The sequence below is a fragment of the Uranotaenia lowii genome, chromosome 3 (assembly GCF_029784155.1).
Source record: "Uranotaenia lowii strain MFRU-FL chromosome 3, ASM2978415v1, whole genome shotgun sequence".
Lineage (NCBI taxonomy): Eukaryota > Metazoa > Arthropoda > Insecta > Diptera > Culicidae > Uranotaenia > Uranotaenia lowii.
Window position 1 is genome coordinate 198,502,143 of NC_073693.1, and position 22,994 is coordinate 198,525,136.

At 40.0% G+C, this 22,994-nt stretch overlaps 1 protein-coding gene across 6 annotated transcripts in view; it reads right to left on the minus strand.

Moving 5' to 3' along the window:
- Positions 1-19,459, minus strand: part of LOC129758693 (dentin sialophosphoprotein) — an 88,941-nt gene extending 69,482 nt beyond the window's left edge. For 4 of the 6 annotated variants that reach the window (XM_055756280.1, XM_055756282.1, XM_055756281.1 and 1 more), the window contains exon 1: positions 6,144-6,721. The gene's annotated coding sequence lies outside the window, so the exon portion shown is untranslated. Of the gene's footprint in view, positions 1-6,143; positions 6,722-19,337 lie in introns of those variants that run through there. The other 2 variants (XM_055756278.1, XM_055756279.1) reach the window with 2 other exon arrangements.
- Positions 19,460-22,994: the final 3,535 nt, after the last annotated feature.

Here is a 22,994-nt window from a genome sequence, read left to right on the forward strand (position 1 = left end):
TACAGAACTTCCCAAACCGCGATGAGCGGCAACAATCGACGGCTAAAACTCGGGCACGGAAGCTCTACGAGAAGATGCTGACAAAATATGGCTGCTGTGTGATGGACGACGTAACGTATTTAAAAGCCGATTTTAAGCAAATTCAGGGGCTGGAGGTTTTCACCGGCAAGAGCAAGTGTGATGAGGACAACAAATTAAGGAAGAATAAAATATCGAAGTTCGCCTCCAAATATCTCACTTGGCAGGCCATCTGCTCTTGCGGACTGAGGAATGAGCCTTTCGTGACAAAGGGCACAATAAATGGTAGATATCTACAAATCTAAGTGCCTCGAGAAGCGATTTTTGCCGTTCTTGCAGCAGCACGATGAAAGTCCGCTACTTTTGTCAGATTAGGGACCATGCTACTATTCTAAAAGTGCCCTGGAGTGGTATGTAGGGATGCCAGGTGTTGAGGATAAAAAATCTGGGTAATTTGGAAAAAAAAGTCTGTGTCTGTGTCTGTGCACAAGGGAGATCACAAATTTGCAAACAAAAATGCGTGTGAGCGGGGTTTAGTTTTAATGAATGATTGTTGAAATACCAATGCATACAAGCAAGATTTCTTGTATAATCGGGCACTAACGCATAATGAATATTGATTTCATCACTCTATTTCGAAACTCTGTAAAATCAGGGCAAAATCTGTACATGGCCAATATCTGGCAGAAGGGTCAAAAGTCTGTGTTTTACAGACAAATCTGGGCATCTGGAAATTCAGGTGGTATGAGGCCAATTCTGTCCATTTTCTTCCAACGGTCATTAACCTACCAAACCTGTGCGATCGTCGGCGTTCTATTTACACGCTAACCGCTTTTCAGTCAACCTTTGTATGAAAAACTGCGACTGCAAAAAATCCAATTTTGTATGATAGAGACAATATTTTTTTTTGTTTCGATTATAGTCGTTTTTTACATCGGCTCAGGAAGCAACTGACTTGCCAACTGAGCTATATCACAAACCCAAAAAGAGATAATATGTAATATGTTTCTTACACTCACTCATAATAAAAAGTATATCTAATACTTGGCTAAATACGTTGTGAAGAAATACTTGGCTAAATACGTTGTGAAGAAGCTTCTCTTATGGTTACATTCTCGATTGTGATCAAAATGAACATGGGCTGATGTTGAGGTCTGTTTCAAAATTTTATCTTGACTCCGAAGCAACGTTTTTCCCAGAGTTCACGGGTGGACTTGGTAATTTTCTGATGATAAATCTTCTTTACAGACTTTTCTAGAATTTAGCTGGTTTCATAATGACACTTCTAAAATTATGTTTTAAGAGCCCTCCGAGAAATACTCGAAGGCCAATTCATGAGTTTATAAGTTATCTGAATTCAAAGGAAATCATCGACTACCTTCATTCGTGCCTACTTTGTATTGGGTGCTAGCTTTTCAGTAGTCAAAACAGCCTCATCGCAAGCACGGCGTTTTGAAATTGCCGTACGCGCACCAAGAATTTCCACTTTTGTTGCAAAAGTTAGCGAAAAAGATCTATTTTCCACAAAATACTATGTTTTATTTCAAAAAATGTTCAAGACGAAAAAAAGGGGAATAGTGGCAGAGATATTTTGAAACATTAAATCAGGCTGGAACAAATATCAATTTCTCAACCCGTCAACCCTCATTTGGCCCTAGTGTTTGGTCGCCAGAATTCCGGGGAAGCCGATAGCCCCTGATTGTAGGTATGCAATTTTGTTGCATACAAGCTTTCGTGCAATTCATTTCAATTTATTTGTTTGTCTTATTGAAATTCGCAAAGAAATATTTGTCCTATCAGCAGCATTTTTATCATAGATCAGGGAGTATACGTCAATTAGTGCCTCCAAAAACGACTACTGCTGATCCTGCAGCAGAACACGGGTGCCAGGGCCGTAGGAAGAACCGACTCATGGGGGGGTTTTGGTGACCGATTTTTTTCTATAACATTTTTGCTCAAACAAAACATGAATCGAAAAAATTTAAAAAAATACATTTTAATTACTATATGACATTTAATTTTTGAGTTCATCAAAAAAATTTGTACATTAATAGTTTTTCGGTTCATTAATAGTTTATTGTTTAAAAAAAACTTGTGAAAATATGTCCTCAAATTATTAAACTGCTAGCTAAATGAAAACTTTTGGGCCAAAATAGAGTACTTACACCATCTATGGTAATATCTGGTAACTTTCTTTTGAGCAATCTTGGTAGTTTTAGAGTATTTGATTTGAGCATAGCTTAAGTTTTGCTTTAGGAAAGCCTTCAATTTGTAAGAAAAAAATCTATGCTAAAATCAAACAAGCTAAAAGTATCAAACTCTTGAGCAAATTCCAAGAATTTAACCATAAATATACACAAATCAAATTTTCAAAAGTAAAAGAAAGTGATACAGACTCGATCCTAATTTTAGATTTAAGTTTGAAATTTGACACCAAGACAAAATTGAATTTCCTGTAGATTTTTTTAAAATTAAGATTACATGTTTTTATATGAACAAATATTTTGCATAAATATCAATTTCATACTTTGACCTGAATGACTTATAAAGTTAAAGGGTCATTAATAAATATTATTATTATTATTATTATCAATTCCATAATTGAAATGCTAATGACGATTTTTTGTAAACATAAGAATAAGGTTTTTTTTATTGAATAACTCTTGCTAAATAATCTCAAATTCTTCTGTATATTTGTGTATTTTAGCTAAATTGTGTATTTAAACTGACTTTTTGATTGATTTTTTAAATTAAATTTACAATCAAAATAATACGTCTATGATTTCGTGCGATTTGAATTCCTCAACAAAACAGTTATCTCGATTCTTTTTATGTTGATTGTACAGTTTTTCATTAGCTGAATATGAATTTAAAATAATAGTTCTGAATCTGAATTTTAAATCGAAATTAAAATTATAAATTTTGAATTTGTTTCCGGATTTCAACACGATTTATAAAATTAACAAAAAACAACAATTTCTGAATCATATCAAACAAGAATTTTGAATACGGCGAATGCGCCAACATTGTTGTTTCAAAAAAAAAAAAAAAAAAAACACGTTAAAAGTTTGACAGCTCCATAAGCTCCCAGTAAAAATATTTTTTTTTCCTTTATTTCTTGAAAACCAAATATTCTTCAAATAACTTTATACCATCGAAATGTAGGTCTTCGAACGTACGTTTTCACCCAGTTGATAACTCAGTTTGTTTACATTTGGCGCGTTAGCCCTGACCAAAATTCGCTACCGATTTCAAATACGATCCAACGAGTGTATTTTGTTTCATTCATGAATCTTTAATTTAAATTCTGATGTTATGGGTTTCAATCTAGATTCATTCGGTCAATTATTCATTTTTAATTCGACTAGAAAATGTTAATAAGAATATGAGTTTTAAATGATGAATCTGATTCTGAGTTATTAATTCTGGATCGCCATTTTGAAGCTTTTTTATGTTTGTATGAATGCAAAACCAAATTCTAACCATTCCTAATTTCTAATGTGATACGAACTTAAAAATAAAAAGTTTAAACTGGATACAGAGTTGAAAATTTGAAAACAGAAATACAATTTTGATTTTTGTTATATGGAATCAGAACCTTCGTAATGAGTGTAATCTCATTTAAAATGAACTGAATTTCAATCAACAAGTGAAAAAATTTTGAAAAACAGCGACAAAATTTTGAACCTGGGATTAGTTTCAGAGATTTTTGCATCAGTTCTGAGTCAAGATAAGTACTCTTGAATATCAAAATACGATATGATCATTTCATTTTAAGACAGTCCGAAAAAAAAATCTTCATCATTGAAAATGAGCTCAACCCCATTCAAGTCTGTCAACCAGAATAAGATATAATTCTGATTGGAGAAACTTAAAACCGAAAATTTTGATTTCTCAATTATAACTGTATCAGATATAAATATCTTGGAGAGATAGGTTCGAGTTATTATTTTGATATGCTCTCCTGATCGGATGACCACCCGATAATAACTCAAACGTATCTCACCAAGATATTTACATCTGATTCAGTTATAATTAAGTACTCTAAATTTTCGATATTAAGTTTCTTCAATCTGAATTATATCTTATTCTGATTGATAGACTTGAATGGGGTTGAGCTCATTTTCAATGATAAAGATTTTTTTTCGGATTGTCCTAAAATAAAATGATGATAAGTTTTAATCGCCGATAAATTTATTAATTTAATATGTTCATTGACACGTGCGGCGAGATGAAACGCTAGGTAGAAGAATTTGTAAAGGCATGAAGAATAGGCGGATAGGCAAGCATCAGATGAGCTTCGTAGGATAAAGTTTGGATAGATGTTGAAACTGTAAGTCTAGGGCATTTTTTATTGGAAAGCATGAAAGTGTGGTGGTACGCCTTTGCCGTACAACAGACTACTCTGTATAGGAAGCGTGATCGACTTTTGATCAACACATTCCTAAACACAGCAGGCCAGTTGGACTGTGTACTGTCAACCTGTCAACCTGGCCTGACTGTGTATTGACAGTACACAGTCCAACTGGCCTGCTGTGTTTAGGAATCTGTTGATCAAAAGTCGATCACGCTTCCTATACAGAGTAGTCTGTTGTACGGCAAAGGCGTACCACCACACTTTCATGCTTTCCAATAAAAAATGCCCTAGACTTACAGTTTCAACACCTATCCAAACTTTATCCTACGAAGCTCATCTGATCCTTGCCTATCCGCCTATTCTTCATGCCTTTACAAATTCTTCTACCTAGCGTTTCATCTCGCCGCACGTGTCAATGAACATATTAGTCATAGTACCGTCGAAACAACATTTATACAAAACTCTACCGCATAAATTTACCCCTACAAAATTATATTTCTGTGAAACTAAAGTGACGAAGAAATCTAAACAGTACGCTTTTACAAAAGCTGAAACAACGATGAATTTTTAATCCCTGAGGATGATATCATACGATATCGAAACGTCGGTGTAAAAATAAACTTCGTTTGTTAAATAAAATTTGGACTGCTTTGCCGAAAATTATTCACATTAAAATTAACTTTAGCCTTTAAAGTTTAAGTGATCATTAATCTTTGTATTCCAAATCCCGAAAAATTTATTATTTTTTTTATTTCCCTCCTATTTAAGAATTGAATTCTCAAAGAAAACCTTTCAATTTTTGAATTTTACTCTAATTTATATAAATAAGCTTTAATGAACCTTTTGGCTCATTGAAATCATGATTGCAAAAAGTAATCGAAAAATTCCTTTGAATTTAGTCGAAATTCGATGGTATGCTCGAATTTATCAATATTTTTGAAATACTTAAAACATGTTCTTTTAAAATTATTTTAATAAATAACACATATTCTATCAAATAAAACACTACAATTGGAGTAACTCTAAAAAGGTATAACATTCCGTCGATTTGTTGTCCAGGTTTCGAAATTTGGGAATCCTTCAGTTTCTACATTTAAAGGTCCGTGTCAAGTGAATGATATTTTTTGCGAACTTTATGGCGTTGCTTTTGTGAGAAACTTGTATCTTTTTAATTAAAGTGATCTTCTAGCAGTATCAGTTTTTATAATTATTGATTTATCTTTGAAATAGTATGTTTTCTACTTCAAGCATTTCTGAACAAAGGCGCTCTAAATCAAAGTGTTACAAAGCCAGTTTCAAGAAAACATCCTTTTTTCTGAGTTCTCGGTATTCCATACAATACTTGAATAGCTATATCTTATATCCATTCGAAAAAATATTTAAATTCAAGTTAAAATTTTGTAACAAATTCATAAAAAATTACTATGAATTCTTTGGCCTACTTCTAAAAAATGATGGTTTTTTCACATGTATCCCTCTTATCGACCCAAACTAAAATGTATACATTACTTTGCTTAAATGAGTTGGTAGATCTCAAACTTCAACACCTGCATATTGTCTGAATTTGAGAAATGGTTCACTTACATTTGGAAAAAAAATCTTTAAACAATGAATCTATAGAGCTCTGAAGCCCAATATTAGACATTTTCCCTAGATTCCATCACACCGTGTGCACGAAAACGGCAGCAGCATTAACGATGATGGAAAAATCGAAGTGAAATATCTGATTTCGGCTCTCCGATACCAATGCGATCTGTTTTCTTCTTACTTTTGTTGTTCTGCTCGTGGTTTTTCCTCTCATTCATATCCTTCATTATGCTCTTTGCCCCTTTCGATTGATTCGGATCAAGTATGGTGCCCAATTTTCCATTATCTTTGATGATGGCGGAACACTTTTATCCGTTTTGTGTGCCTTTTTTCCTTCGATAAATGATCTTCCCCAATCTCTCACAACATGCTTCTGGGGAATTGATGGGATATAACTTTTCCTAATGGGCAATATTCAACATTTTGCGCTACGGGTCAGGATTTTCCTCTCGCTGCTGTGGGTAGTTCTGTGCGAGGAAAAATGGGCACAACCAAAGTGAAAATTTTCACCACCTTCACAAAGATTATTCTTCTCAATTCGCGAATAATAGACCCGATTTAGGGAACGGACTTGCCTTCACTATTTTAACTTCACTTCTTCGATGGCATTTTTCCACTTTTGAACTGTCGAAAAATCAAAAGAGCTTTTGGGAAAATCAGTAATCCATTTTTTCGCCAGAAGTTTTCCTGCTTTTCACGGGATCGAACCGAGAGGAACAAAAATCGAACGTGTGCAAACCGAGCAAAAGTGGAACCTTGTCTCTGTGGCCTTTTCTTCGTAGGCCAAGTATAAGGTACCTAAATACAGACGATGTGGATTCGATTCGACTCGGTTCGTCGGGGGCTTTGGGGCATTTGCTTTGCTCCACACACTACCACAATGCTACAATTAGGGTGGTTTGCATGAATTCGTGAGCTTTTCCCGATGCGATGGCACCAGCACAATCACAAACACCCAATCAGAATGATGATGGGCAAGGGCGAGATTCAGGCACGAGTGTTTTTCCATCCGCCTTATGCATCCCAATGTGAGTGTGTTGGAAGCTTTTTCCCGCGCGTTATCGTTGGTTTTTCTTTGTGGAGGTGGGTGGGTGGTTTGGTTTGAAACGGAGGAGGACAAATATGGCAATTTTCTCAATGAATGAAATCCTGGTTCGGATTCGTTCAACTTCCTTGCCCCACGTTCGTCGTTCTCCCTCCCTAGCTTTCTTTTCAACCAGAATAAACCGACAGGAGGCGAGGGTGAACTATTTTTCCTTTAACCCACACTAGCAGCGGAAAAAACCTACACCAACTTTGCGGGCATCGAGATTCGTTTTAAATTGCCGAAGAAAAGACTAGGACGTAATAGGGAAATTACATTAAAATGAATGGTCTCCAGTTATCAGCTATGATTATGACGTAAATACAAAACCGCAACTGATACTATTTGTTGTTTGTGTACAAAATAATGATACGTTTGAAAGTTTTATCGACAATGCGGTAACGACACATTTGAGGGATAAAAATATCCCGGAAGATGAGCCTGGGGTAAAGTTTAATGATACCCAAACGTCATTGGTTGAACTATCAGTAATAGGCGTTTAGATGAAATATGCAGTACAGGCTGCTGCATGGACAATTTGAACACTGTTATAGTTTTTAAATTTTGAGCTAAGGGTGCGCGATATTTAAACAGTTTGTGTACAGTAGAGTTTTCAAATGATGAAACTGTTAATTTGTAACATTCAAAGCACTTTCAAAGAAATTCTGAAACGGGAAAACGAGGAAAAGAAACAGATCAGCAATTGTGTGAATTGAGGACCGGAAGTGAGGATTTTTATCCTCTGGAAATAGATTTATCCCTGAAGGTTTTGCAACCACTGAGGCATGGCTAATTAAGGAGTGACAAACCGAGGACCCCGTCATGACCATCCCAATGTACCCGGATCCTGTGCGCTCTACATTCTCGGCGCCTTCAAACATCATACTAGCCTCTCTGAGTACGGCAACCTTGCGTCAAATTAACAGAGTTAGGGGAAAGGTTTCCTAAATGGGCCTATCGAGTTAAACAAGCCTATGGCCGTTTGACGAAATGGCTGACAAGACAACTTATCTAATCAATGCGTTTTGAGGGTGATACGCTTTGAATATAAGGCAAGAAAGAATTTTATGAATAAATCAACTCAGAAAAATTTAAAAATTCATACAAGGTTTTGATGCCTTTTGATGTAATATTTTGACTTTTAAAAATTATACGTAAAGAAGCTCAAAACAAAAAGTTGGGTGGTTTTTGTTTCTTATTCAAATGAACCTTAGAAGTGAAACAAATTTAAGCTTTTATGATGGTTTCATAATGATGGGAAAGTGGAATAAAAGAGTGTTTTTGTATGCCCCCATCATGTTTGTAGGATTTTTTTTCCTGTTGGGGAGAGAGTCCACTGCGACCATTAAGTTGATCTATTGTGATTTACCCCGCATTATTATTTTTACTTTGCTATGCTACTTGACACCCCTGCACTATTGGTTGAAGTTGCAGTTTACCGGTAGCACTACACATATCGAGGTAGGATCTCCAAGTGCAATCTAAGTTCCCTTGAAAAGCTCCATCCACATGCATGTGCTGCATCATCGAGGCGTACAATTCCAAGGTATACCCGGCTAGCATTTCACTAATGCTACAACCGCCAACCTTCATCATACTATGTGTGCCAGGTTATGTCACGACCGGGATTCGATCTCAAGGTTACTATCCTCTAGGCCACGATCTGCTGGCCATGTTTGTAAGATGCCGCTACCCTTAAATAAAGGGTGATACGGTCAAAATTTGGTCAATATCAACTTGACGTATTTCTTTCAATTTTGCATTTAAAAAAAAAACCTGAACACCCCTCATTTTGAAGGTGTGTGTGTAGAATGTTGCTCCTATTTTGATTTTGGAATTCTCTTTTCAGTTGTCAAAATGCCGTCCAAGGAAGAAGAGCAGCGTATCAAAATTTTGCTCGCGCATCGCGAAAATCCGAGCTACTCGCACGCAAAGCTGAAAAAATCGCTAAAAGTTACCAAATCAACCGTTACAAATGTAATTAAAGTGTTTGGGGAATGTTTGCCGACAGCCAGGAAGTCTGGATGGGGGGGAAATCGAAAACCGGAAGCCGCTGAGACGACAAAGAGAGTTGCCGATAGTTTCAAGCGAAACCCTAACCTTTCTCTCCGAGATGCCGCAAATAAGCAAAAAAAAAACGAGCCGGACTATCGACTTACAAGAAGATAGTGACTCCAAATCGCGATAATAAACAAAATACGACGGCCAAAGCGCGATCACGGAGGCTGTACACGACGATGCTGACGAAGTTTTACTGCGTGGTAATGGATGACGAAACCTACGTCAAAGCCGACTACAAGCAGCTTCCGGGACAGGAGTTTTATACGGAAAAAAGGAAGGGGGAAGGTAGCAGATATTTTCAAGCACATGGAACTGTCAAAGTTCGCGATAAAATATCTGGTTTGGCAAGCCATCTATACCTGTGGCTTGAAAAGCAGCATTTTCATAGCTTCCGGGACTGTCAACCAACAAATTTTCGTGGAAGAGTGTTTGAATAAACGTCTGCTGCCTTTCCTCAAGAAACACGGTTGTTCCGTACTGTTTTGGCTTGATTTGGCATCTCGCCATTACGGTAAAAAAAGCCATGGAGTGGTACGCCGCCAACAACGTGCAGGTGGTTCCCAAGGACAAGAACCCTCCCAACACGCCAGAGCTCCGCCCAATTGAGAAATACTGGGCTATTGTCAAGCGGAACCTAAAGAAGACAAAAAAAAACTGCTAAGGACGAGCATCAGTTCAAGGCAAACTGGCTTTTTGCGGCGAAGAAGGTGGACAAGATGGCTGTACAAAATCTGATGGCAGGGGTTAAGCGTAAGGCCCGGCAATTCGGATTTGGAAAAGCGGAAGCCTAACTGAATATTTTTTCCTGAATTTTATACTAATTAACCTAGAAAAAGAAATTTAATTTGAATTTTTAAATAAACGATTTCACCGATTTCCACGCGATTTTCCTTGACCAAATTTTGACAGTATCACCCTTTAACAGGTTGAATAGAAAAAATATATGATTTTTATCATTAAAACTTCAAATCTAAGCTCTAATTAACATCTTAAGAGCAAATCGAAGATCTCAAAACAGATTTGATATAATTTATCTAAGGAATGAAATTCTTCCATATGATGGCAACCCTAAATTTAGTTTATTCCATAAAGTTATAAAATACATAGATTTTCATAAAACTTCAGCTTTGTCGTATGAAAGCTATTAGTTTCTAGCATTTCCAATGAAATTGTACGGAAGTGTTGCCATAAAAACAGAAATTTTGCTTAAAATATAAATAGGGGCGTTTAGCCCGCACGGTTTGAGGTTCGGCTATTTTGATAACAGTTATAATAAAATCAAATTCTCAACAACGGAAGGAGATTTCCACAAAATAATTACTCCAATGTATAGAAAACAGATTTTTGCTCATGTGCATATAGTTTTTGTATACAGTGAGCGAAATAAGAATAGCACCACTATGTGTTTTGCTTGTAAAAATTTAAATAATTGAAAATTACAAAAATTTTCTTCCACAGTTTGTTCTGAATTGCTTAACGGATAAATCAAGCATAACTCTACTTTTTTTGGTCGTAGCAATTGGCGTTGAGGACCAAAAATGTGAAAAAAGGGTGCGAAATAAGAATAGCACCACTTGAGTTTTTCAACAAAAACAAGATTATTTTTGAAAATTTACTGTGAAAAAGTGAATAATGATGCTTCTACGAGTTATTTGAATAGATAACTGCATTTTAAGGAGTTTTCCAGAATTCCTAAGGTTTTCAAAGGTATTAAAAGGGGGTTTTAAGAGATGCCCCTCTAGCGTTAAGGAATTTGATATTTGAGCTGTAATTCTTTTCCAAACTACTTACTTTTTTCAATCAAATGATGTGAAATGATGAAACAAACATTGAAGATTAACTTTGAATCAGAAAAAAATAGGTTGAAAATAAAAAACTTTGATTTTGTTGAGTAAACCACACTTTTTTCCAGTCGTAGATGGCAGCACTATCTTGCAGTTAAAACCAAATTTAGTCTCAATATTGATTTTCCAGGTTTATTTAGGCCCACATTCATCATTTTGAGGTATTTTCGCATCACAGTTTTGTGGAAGTTCACGCTGCAGAAAGCTTTTCCGGATTTGCAAAAGAATCACCAGCACAAAAATGTACAACCGCCAAAATTCCTGCTCATCTCAACTTCCGATTCAATTGCAAATCATACCAATAATACTGCTAGCCGTCTGGTCCATCAAGCTCCATCGCAAAGTTGAACTTTATTCTGATAATCGGTCCAAAAAATTCACTTTTAGTGACCTTACTGCAATTCTTATTGTTTTGGATTAAGTGATCTTAGAATTTCCAAAGCGTTGTCAAGGTACATGTATTTATTTCTTGACCAAAATCATCCAGCACTCCTTAATTAATCCTGGATATTCGAAAATGGGCATGAATTTGGTTAAAGGCAAGATAGTGCTGCCATCTATGACTTAAAACTAGAGAAATAGTGTTTGACTATAAAAAAACATTAGTATTTTTGAATTCCAACCTGCTTTTTGGATTTAAACTCAGCCTCAAATTTATGTTTCATCATTTTGCATCATTCTCATGAATGTTAATGAAGAAATAAAGCAGTTTGATAAAGTTTTTATAGCTCAAATATCAAAATCCTTAACGCTAAATGAGCATCTCTTAAAACCCCCTTTTAATACCTTTGAAAACCTTTGGAATTCTGGAAAACTCCTTAAGGGGGGGTAGGGTCTAACGGGTATAAAATAAACACCATTTTCACGATTTTTTTCTAGAGCTATCGTTCGAACAAATGTATTCAATTTTTTTGCATTATACAAAGCATTGTTAAAAGAACATTTGGTAATTTTTTCGTAGAAAAATATTGAAAAATGAGCCGGTGACGGAGCATTTTCGAGGATGCCTTTTAGAAAACAGGATTTGCGGTGGACACTGTATCTCAGCACAGAATCGTCTGAAGTCAAAAAATCAGAGCAAAATATTTTTAATAGATGTTTTTCTGGATCCCAACGTTTTTATTTAACTTCAAAATATTTTTATGAAATTTTTGTGGCTGTTTGAAGTAAAAACTACGATTTTTCACTTAAAAATCCGCCATTTTTCACCTCTAAAATCTCCCCAAAGTAGAAAAATCAAAAAAGAAAAACGTTGGGGTCTGGTATTTTATATGTAGAAAATATGTTCCAAATTTGAAAAGAATCGGATAAGTAGTTTTCAAATGACGATATCCACGGACTTTAAAAATGTGCTTTCGAGAAAAACGCGTTTGAAGTTTCTGCTCTTGCTTTCTTGCAGTATTAGATAGGAGGAGAAAAAGGCCTATAACTTCTACAGTTTTGCTTCAATTGACTTGAAAATTTGACACAACATTCTTGAAATGTTTTACAATAAGAAAATAAAAAAATAAAAAAATCGATTTTTTGAAAGTGTTAGACCCTACCACCCCCCCCCCCCCTTAAAAAGCAGTTATCTATTCAAATCACTCGTAGAAGCATTTTGACACAGTAAATTTTCAAAAATAATCTTGTTTTTGTTGAAAAACTCAAGTGGTGCTATTCTTATTTCGCACCCTTTTTCACATTTTTGGTCCTCAACGCCAATTGCTACGACCAAAAAAAGTAGAGTTATGCTTGATTTATCCGTTAAGCAATTCAGAACAAACTGTGGAAGAAAATTTTTGTAATTTTCAATTATTTAAATTTTTACAAGCAAAACACATAGTGGTGCTATTCTTATTTCGCTCACTGTATATATTCGATGTAATTTTTGATTAAATCAGTATTCTGCTAAATAGGCGCATAGCATAGCAGCCCGCTCCTCCCCTACTAACGAAAACGGCCGTATGTTCGATCTTTGCTTTGCTAGCGAAGGGTCTCGTGATCCGACCAATTGATTCGGCTCCTGCTCCGTTCGTTAAGACAGTTCAGCGTCATCCAGCTTTACTGGTCTCTCTCGAGGTCACTGGATTGCCAATGTCGAAAAATCAGCACCTTTCTATGTCAACTTCAAGAAAGCAGATTTCGATGCTATCTCCCATATCCTGGTCACCATCGACTGGGAATCTGAATTCGATCTGTTGAATCCCAATGCTGTGGCTGAAACCTTCTCGCATATCTTAAATTACGTTATCGACCGCCACGTGCCAAAGCGAACGACTTTCGGGAATTTGCGGACACCCTGGTTTACAAAAGAACTGCGTCGACTAAAGACGGCGAAGAGATGTGCTCTTAGAAATCACCATAAGTTCAAATCCTCCCAAACTGAGGAGATATATATCGAAGACTGAACTCCGCTAATAAAAAAGCCATAAGCGTTGTTACCAATTTTTTTTTTCAAAAACATACAACGTAACCTCAAGTCCAACCCAAAATCGTTCTGGAAGCATGTCAAAAGTCATCGGAATGAACTTCTTACTCAAATGTTTCTGGATGGCAACACTGCGAACTCTGATTGCGGAATCTGTGCTTTCTTTGCTCAAAAATTCTCGAGTACCTTTGTTACTGCTTCAACATCCCCATAACATGTGGAGAGTGCTGTTAGGAGTGTTTCGCCACTTGGCTGCTGAATGAGCACGACTGTAGTAGAGGATGCGGTCATACCTAAAGCAGCGGCTCAGCTCAAAAACTCCCTCTCTACTGGCCCGGACGGTATACCATCTACCTTTTTAAAACGATTAATAATGCTTTACTGACTCTTGTGAGACTCATCTTCCAAGCTTCTCTTGACAGAGCCACCTACCCTTCACTGTGGAAGGAAGCTTACATTTTTCCGATCCATAAAAAGGAGGAAAGGAGAGATATCAACAACTATAGAAGAATTTCTGCTACAAACTACCATGGATCCGATTTTCTCGCAAAAGCAAAATTTTTCAATCAATCAGCACGGTATTATGCCCAAACGCTCCGCGACAACTTACCTGTTGACCTTCACCTTCTAAGTTTCAAACTGACGCCATTTATACCGATTCGTCAGCAGCTTTTGATAAGGTCAACCATGATATCGCCATTGGTAAGCTTGGACGCGGATTCTGCGGACCTTTACTTGGCTGGTTCCGCAGTTATTTAACCGGACTTAAATTGACAGTTCGCACTGCAGACATGCTCTACAGTCTGTTCTCTGCATTCTCCGGTGTGCCCCAAGGTATTCTATTTTAACGATGTGCTCTCACTCCTCGACGGCCCGAAACTTTGTTATGCTGATGATCTTAAACTGTTCTACACCATAAACGGTCAGGACGACATTGATTTTCTGCAAAACCAGTTCAACCTTTTCGCATAGTGGTGCGACGTCAACTGCCTGCCTCTGAATCGCAGTAAATGTGTAATCATCAGTTTCTCTCGGAGATGTCGTCTCATAGACATGGATACTCTTCAAGCCAGAAGAAATGCAACACGAGCTTCTTTCGTCGCCGATCTACTGACATCTCGAATCGATTGTCTTACGCTACTGGAAGCTATTCCTCTTAGTGTGAGACCCCACGGACTGAGAAACCAGGACCTTCAACTGTATGTCCCCATTCGATCAAACAAATATGGAGATAACAGTGCATTCATCGGTGTTATGAAAACGTTCAACCGCTTTTCCGAGCTCTTTGACTTTGACGTTTCGAGGGATGTTTTCCGAAGAAAAGTTCTAAGAATATCGAGAAATCGCTAGTTAGATGTAAATTTTGTGTAACTTTAACTTTAAGTCGTTATTTGGACCTATATTTGGTCTGTTGATTGAAGACAAATAAACGAAAGGTTTGTCCACCTTCACCTGCTACAAAGAAGTTCTAGCTGAATACGTGAGACCTCTCAAGTCTCATAATAAATATGAGCCCGGTCTAAGATTTCATAGAGTCCCGAAATAACGCTGCTTATGCCAAACAGTATCGATTGCTTAAAAAAAGCATTTCATTTGTGAACATTTATCAGTGTTCGTTGCGCTAAATGCTTAGCTTGGCTGGCGAATGGTCGACAATGAGCAACTCTAGACCCCATGCACCCAACCTTCGGATAATGGTCAAATCACCTCTTGTCTTACCCGTGGTCTTGATTCTGAACCTCCCCATGGTGCGGGCTGCGAGCGGGTACCCAACCCCGGTGGACGCTTTGGTCGCATGCGAATTGTCAGGAGCGGCGTGCGGAGTGCAACAGCGTCCTGGTGGTGTTCGGGACCCAACACAGCATCACCAATAATGAACAACAAATTTCGGATGAAATCGACAAAGACTCACGCGACGAAAAGGGACCAGCAATTGGAAACTTGGAACATGGAACTAACTATCTCTAAATTTCACAGACAGTACCCACGAGCTTGCCAACGAATTGAAGATCCGCAAAATCGATATCATAGCGCTGCAGGAGGTATGCTGGAAGAGCTCCACGGTACGTGTGTTCCGAGATGTTCATACCAACTACCAGAGCTGCGGCAACACACACGAGCTTGGAACAGCTTTTATAGTGATGGGAAAGATGCAGAAACGCGTATGCGGCCGTTTCTTCAACATCAGCATCATCCATGTTTCACAGCCACCTTTTAAGAACCGGAGACGACAAAGACGAATTCTACGCTCAGCTGAAACGTGAAAACGACCGCTGCCCAAAACATGATATCAAGATCGTCATCGGGGATTTTAACGCTCAGGTCGGCCAGGAGAAGGAACTAAACCGACAAATGGAAGGTTCAGCGCGGACTAGCAGACCAACGACAACGGCCTCAAGCTTACGATTTTACCGTCTTCAAACGAATGGCCGTACGTAGTACCTTTTTCCAGCACCGCCTCCCACACAAGTACACCTGGAGATCACCGTACCAAACGCAAACACAGATCGACCACGTTTTGATTGACAGCCGGTACTTCTCGGACATCATCGACGTCAGATCTTGTCGAGGCGCCAACATCGAGTCAGATCACTATCTGGTGATGGTGAAGATGCGCCCAAAACTCTTCGTAGTGAACAACACACGAAACCGGCGCCCGCTTCGGTTAAATATCGCACGACTAAAGCAACCTGAGGTCGCGGCAGACTACGCGCAATCGGTCGAAGCAGCGCTGCTGGCAGAGGACGAGCTTGACGAAGCCTCTCTCGAGGACTGTTGAGATACCATCAAGACAGCCATCAATAGCGTTGCAGAGAGCATCATCAGGCGTATGGAACGAACTCGACGAAACGACTGGTTCGACGAGGAGTGTAGGAGGGTGATGGACGAAGAGAACGTCGCGCGGGCCTCAGTAGTGCAGAGAAGCACCCGTCGAAACGTGAGAAATCCCCCACAACGGAAGAGGTAGCGAATCCGTATTTTCCAGAAGAAAAAGCGCCGCCTGGAGGAGAAGGAGGAGCTCGAGAGGTTGGAGCAGCTGCATTGTTTCCAAGAAATACGAAAGCTCTATCAGAAATTCAACGCATTCCACAAAAGGCTTCGTACCGCAGGTCGACATGTACCGCGATAAGAACGGGGGCAACCTGACGGACAATCGTGAGGTGATCAAAAGGTGGAAGCATCACTTCGATGAACACCTGAACGGCGCACATGCAGGAGATCAAGACGGTGGGGAAAGGTATATCGCCGGCGTAGCCAACGACATAGGGGAGCCACTCCCAACGATGAGTGAAGTTAAGGAAGCCAATCGCCAGCTGAATAGCAACAAGTCAGCTGTAAAGGATGGCATCGCCACTGAACTTACAAAATGGGCCCGGACATGTTGGCCGATTGCCTTCACCGGTTGATGATCCAGAACAGGAAACAGAACAGAAAGCAGATGGTAATATGCCCCATCTACAAGAAGGCGACAAATTTAACTGTGAGAACTACTGAGCGATCACTGTCCTCAATTCCGCCTACAAAATGTTGTTCCAAATCCTACTCCGCCGCCTAACGCCACAAGCAATCAAATTCGTGGAAAGTTATCAGGGCGGTTTCATGGAGGGAGGGTCTACGACTGACCAGATCTTCACATTAAGTCAAGTCCTCCAAAATGCCATGAACACCAAATCTGTATGCACCTATTCACGACTTTAAAACCGCACACGACACGATCGACCGTGACGTGGAAAATCATGGACGAGAACGGCTTCTCCGGGAAGCTAACCAGACTGGTCAAAGCGACGATGGATGGTACGCAGTGCTGTGTGCGGATTTCGGGTGAATTGTCGAGTTCTTTCGAATCGCGCAGGGAGCTTCGACAAGGCGATGGTCTATCGGAAGGCGAAATTCGGGGCCCGATTTTCAGCAGATCCAGTCAACATATTTGTTCTGCCGACGACATTGACATAGTCGGCAGATCATCTGCGACGGTGAAGGAAATTTTTCGCAAAGTGAAACGCGAACCAGGAAGAATTGGGTTGATGACAACCAAGACGAAGCATATGCTGGCTTGCGGGTCCGAGGCCGACCAAGCCCGCTTGTTCAGTAATAACAAGGTCACGCTGGACGGCGCGGCGACGAGCTGGAGATAAGCGAATACTTTGGCTCACTGGTGACCGCAGACAATGACACCAGCCGTGGAAGTTGTGCCAACTGTCGACTCCACCAGCAACTGCGATCGAGGAGACTTAGCCCTCGCTTGGAGTGTAACCTGTACACAACGCTCATTAGACCGGTTGTTCTCTACGGGCACGAGACATGGGTATTGCTCGAGGAGGACCTGCGTACAATGGGAGTGTTCGAGCGACGAATGTTAAGAACAACCTTTGGTGGCGTGCAGGAGAACGGAGTGTGGAGGCGAAGGATGAACCACGAGCTCACGCGACGCTACGGCGAACCCAGTATCCAGAAGGTGGTGAAGGCTGGGCAGAACATGTCGCTACGAATCCGGTAAGAACGAGACAAGCAGGAGCGCAACGAGTGAAGTTGTTAGACCAAGTGGAGCGTGATCGGACGAATGTGGGATTTCCGAGAAATTGGAGAACGGTTGCCATGGACCGATTGAATTGAAGAAATATTGTTCATCAGGTTATGTCGTGAACACCATTTAAATCAATAAATAATTAATTGTCGAAATTAGCAAAGAAATGGCTGGTTTGACTTATGCTTGTGTGAAGAAAAAAGCAGCATTTTCGTGGCGGTCACCAACTTTTAAGTTTACGTCAGCGAGTGACTCTTTTGCCGTTCCAGCAGCAACCCACGAGTTCCATGATGTTTAGGCCGGATTTCGTGTCATGCCTCTACGAGAAAAATGCCCTGTAGTGGTTTGCGTCTAACAACGTCCAATTCGTGCCTTAAGGTTAAGAACGAGCCCAACACTCCAGAGCTTCACTCGACCGAACAATGCTGGGCCATCGTAGAGCGGAACTTACGGAAAACGAAAATAGTCAAATGTTACCTTGCACAATTAAAGTTTAAGGTACTCGATTATAAAAAAAATACTGAACTAGTTATGCTGCTTGTTGAGAATTCAGTAAAAAACTACAGGCTTCGGTGTTTCCCGTTTATTGTGCAGTTTTGATTATCTCTTGTTATATTTTTATTACTATTGACCTTTTACGGTAACTAGTCAATCCCACAACATTTCATAACAAACTGTTCTTACTCAATAGTCGATCATTTAAAAAAAGAAAGCTACCCTGAATGCATATTTATTAGTTGTTAAAAATAAGTTGTTATACTATAATGATATCATTCTCATCTAGCTCAGAAAAACATCCTCGTATCATCCAAAATATATGAGGCGAGCAGAAACCCAATGTATATGAAAGTGCTAAAGGTGAAACCTGATCTTAACACCTCCACACAACGTCGATTATCCTTAGTCGCTGGAAACGGGAGGGTTCCTCTAATGGAGTATCATCCAGTATCGTGAAACTGAAAACCGTTACTCATCGTTGACAGCTTTTCCGAACCATAATAATTTCGTCCCACGGTTGCAGTTGATGACTTTCTTTCCGTTCCACCATAAATGGTCCCAACAACCCGAGACTGTGTGGGTGTGCTGTTTGCCAAGTATTGGTACACGTGTCTGCCAATCTTGGCACTCATATGGTGCCCTGCCTTCGTTCATGTCTGACCGACGTCTGTTCCAGAGCTGACGCGTAAAAATGAATAGAAGGACGCAGGCGCTCTCGGAGGAAAACACGATAGGTAGGTCCTACATCATCACATCCCAAACAGGGTTTTCGTCTTTCCTTCCCCACACAATCCGTTTTGTTTCGTTTTCGAAAGCAAAACATCTACTCTCACCGATTGGACTTGCACTGGCCAAATTTTGCGGGAAAATTTTCCGTTACAACTATCGTCAAGAGTAGGCATCACGTTTACAACAAAATTCATCGCAAAAGTTCACAATAATCGCAAGGATACCTAAAATACACCATCCGGTTGTGTAACGGAGTTTTCCGACCAAATTTACGACGACCGGTTATGAAATTACGTCTAAACTATTCGCAACGACTCTCACTGAATGACTTTGTAGTTAGCTGGCCAGCAGCAGAACGAACAGTCACACAGTCGGTCGGACTTTTTTGTCTCCTACATTGAACTTCAGGATTTCGACAAAGGACATTCGAAACGAAGAAGCGACAAACGATGGCTGGCGCGGGGAAAACACAGTCGGAAAATAAATAACAAAAATATCGTGTGGGAGTAAAATTACGTACGATTTACGTCATTGCGAGTGTGGGTTGCGCGGCTTATTCGGTGGGGCCAGCGAACTTCTACCCACCAAAGCTCGAGGAAAATTTCCAAGCTTTTAGGACTCGGAAGCTTTTCAGCAGCAAAGATGTCGCTTTTTTGGTCATGCGCAGTGTTATATTTCACACAACCACAGAACATAAATTTAACCGTTGAATGTAGGAAGGTAAAAGCTTATTTTTTATACTGTTCGACATGTGAGGTTCAACGGCATTCGCTAGAAAAGTTTTTTTTTGTCGTTCAGCTATAACAAAAAATGTCAAAATTCCAAGGATAAAATGACTTTTATCGAGGGATCCCTAGATCTCCGTAAATTACCGAATTTTTTTAAGGGAGCCTGTGTTGTGTTAACTATATGTGTTGTGTTAACTCCAGCTGATTCTTAAAATTTCAATAATTAATTATAGGAAAAAGAATTTTCGTATACTTCTCTGAAAAAAGCTTCTTCGAAGATTATAGGGTGTTCCATTATGTCCAAGATTTTGATACAACCCTGCTCATTCAGGATTACATTACAGGGTGACAAAAAAGTCCGGTCACACAGGAAAACCTCAATATCTCAAAGAATAAGAAGAAAATCTGAATCTGGCTTTCATAGCTTTATTCAGTAACTCATAAAGATACTTAACAGACGATATCTCGGAATTACACCACCTTTATCTGATCGAACCAGCTTCAGACCTCTCGGAAAGTCGTCGCAAGCAGCGCGCACCTGCTCCATCGGCATCTCGTCCCAGATTTTCGTGATAACTCGCTTGAATTGCTCCAAATTTGCTATTTTATAGTCGTTCAGCTTAGACATCATGTATCCCCACACGAAATAATCCAGTGGATTCAGATCCGGAGACGACGGAGGCCATTCATTCTTCGAAATGAAATCGGTCAAGTTTTCCTCACACCACGCCTGAACAACCTTTGGGGTGTGGGATGCCGCGCCATCTGTCAGGAAGCAAGACTGACGTCTTATTTTGGAACCCGGGAACGTTCAGCTTGTCCGCAGGAGCTTGCTGGAGGCTCACGCTCCAAACTCGATCATTTTGGCGATTGACTGTTTGCTACAAAACGAACAGCTTCTCGTCCGAAAAAATAAGCTCGTCATCTGCGCGCCAAACCGAGCAGCGATAACAGCTGCCTTTAACTATACCGTGGCTCACAACTCAATGTAAACAAACTGCACAGAAACGAAACTCTGCCACTTTGGGCAGCAGAGTTAGCCCTTTCATTTGACATATAGAAGGCACCAGAGAGATGCAACGTGTAGGCTACGGGCGACCACAAAAAAGTGTGACCGGACTTTTTTTGTCACCCTGTAAACCTTCCATAGCTGTTCGGGTAAGTATGACCCGAAGCGCACATTCAAATCATCATAACTCTTCGAAAAAAATAGCAAAAATTTGATTTCAAAAATCTTCTTAGGGAATCATAAAATGCACAATCTGCAATACCAGGCAACTTCCTGTGACCATAGAAAATGCTCCCTCAAAAAAACAAATCCGTAATTAAGTTGTTCGGGTCAATATGACCCGAGAGATTGCGAGCTTTCCCCTGGCCGCAAATGTTGATCGATTTTACTGGTTTTCAATTCATTGTATAGATCATTTATTCTAGTTTCTTCATATTGAAAAATAAATTCAAAATGTTTTACCTGATTACCAGTAGCTGATTCAGAATGAAGAAAGTTCCGAAAAATTTCTTGTTATAATGTTTATCTTTATAACTTCTGATAGCTTTCATATGTTGCGCTGATTTGATAATATTTGAAATTGTCAAGAATAATTCTAACCACCTACCTAAGGGTCCGGTGCCGATTGTCCGACGCATAGGGCTGAGATAAAAGATCTCCACTGCTGGTGATCTGGAGCCAGCATCTTCACTTGCTGCTAGTCAATGTTCTCGTCAACTGTGCGGATTTCAGCGGCTAGGCTTCGCCGCCACGAGTTTCTGGGCTTGCTTCTTCTTCGATGCCCATCTGGATTTCAGTCAAGCGCCTCTCTGCAAATCTCGTTTTCATCTCTTCGCAGCGTGTGCCCAACCCATCTTCACTTACGTTCCTGAATCTCGATCTCCAGCTCATTTTGATGACACCGGTGATGAAGTTCCTCATTTGAGATCCAATTGCAAGGCCACCAAGCGCGGATGATGTTTCGCAGGCAGCGATTCATAAAAACTTGCAGTTTTTGCGTCGTCACCGCATATGTGCACCAAGTTTCACACCCGTACAACAATACGGTGAGCGCCAGATGTTTCGGAGACTCGCAAACGCAAATCTGGCTTTTCTGATCTTGGTTTCGATGCCCTTCATGGTACCACCATCAGGCGTAATCTGGCTACCAAGATACTGGAAGCATTCCACTTTCTCAGCCTGTTGTCCAGCTACCACGAAATTGGAACGATTTTCTGTTCCATCGACTTGGTCTTTCCGACACTGATTTTGAGACCTGCTGCCTTGGAGCTTTCGGTGAGGTCGTCGAGTTTGCTCTGCATGTCTTGTTGTGTTTGGGCGAGCAAAACAATATCGTCTGCCAGGTCAAGGTCGTTCAGTTGCTCCATTGTGGAACCACGGCAATCCTCGGTTTGGCCAATCGATCCAGTCAAGATCTCATCCATTACGATTGAAAAAGGCGCGGTGATAAAATACATCATTGTCTCACTCCAGCAGTTACCGGGATTGGATCGGACAAACACCGTTGTGCAAGACTTTGCACGAAAATGCCTTGTACTGTGCTACGATGAGATGGACTAGTATCTCTGGGACCTCGCAGGGAGCAGCGCAGATGTATTCGTGGTTCAGTTGGTCAAATGCTTGTTCGAAATCAACGAACACCAGCAGAAGAGAGTCCTGGAATTCGTTGATTTGTTCCAGTATGATTCGTAGCGTTGTTATGTGATCCACACATGATCGTCCGGATCGGAATCCAGCTTGCTGCCGTCGGAGTGTAGCGTCGATTTTCTCCTGGATCCTGTTCAGGATCACTTTGCAGAGTACTTTGAGAGTTGTACAGATCAAAGTTATGCCACGCCAGTTACCGCACTCGGTCAGGTCCCTTTCTTCGGGACCTTTACTAGGATACCCTGCATCCAGTAGGCCGGGAATGTTGCAGTATCCCAAATGTCAGCGAAGAGACGGTGCAACATTTGTGCTGACAAGGCAGGGTCGGATTTGAGCATTTCAGCAGGAATGCAATCGATTCCTGGCGCTTTGTTGGATTTCATGTCCTTGATTGCCGCTTCTATTTAAGCCAGCGAGGGCGCTTCTGAGTTGACGCCATTAATGCGACATACTGTTGGCGCCTCGAGCTGCGGGTTCTGTTGGCCATCGCTATTTGT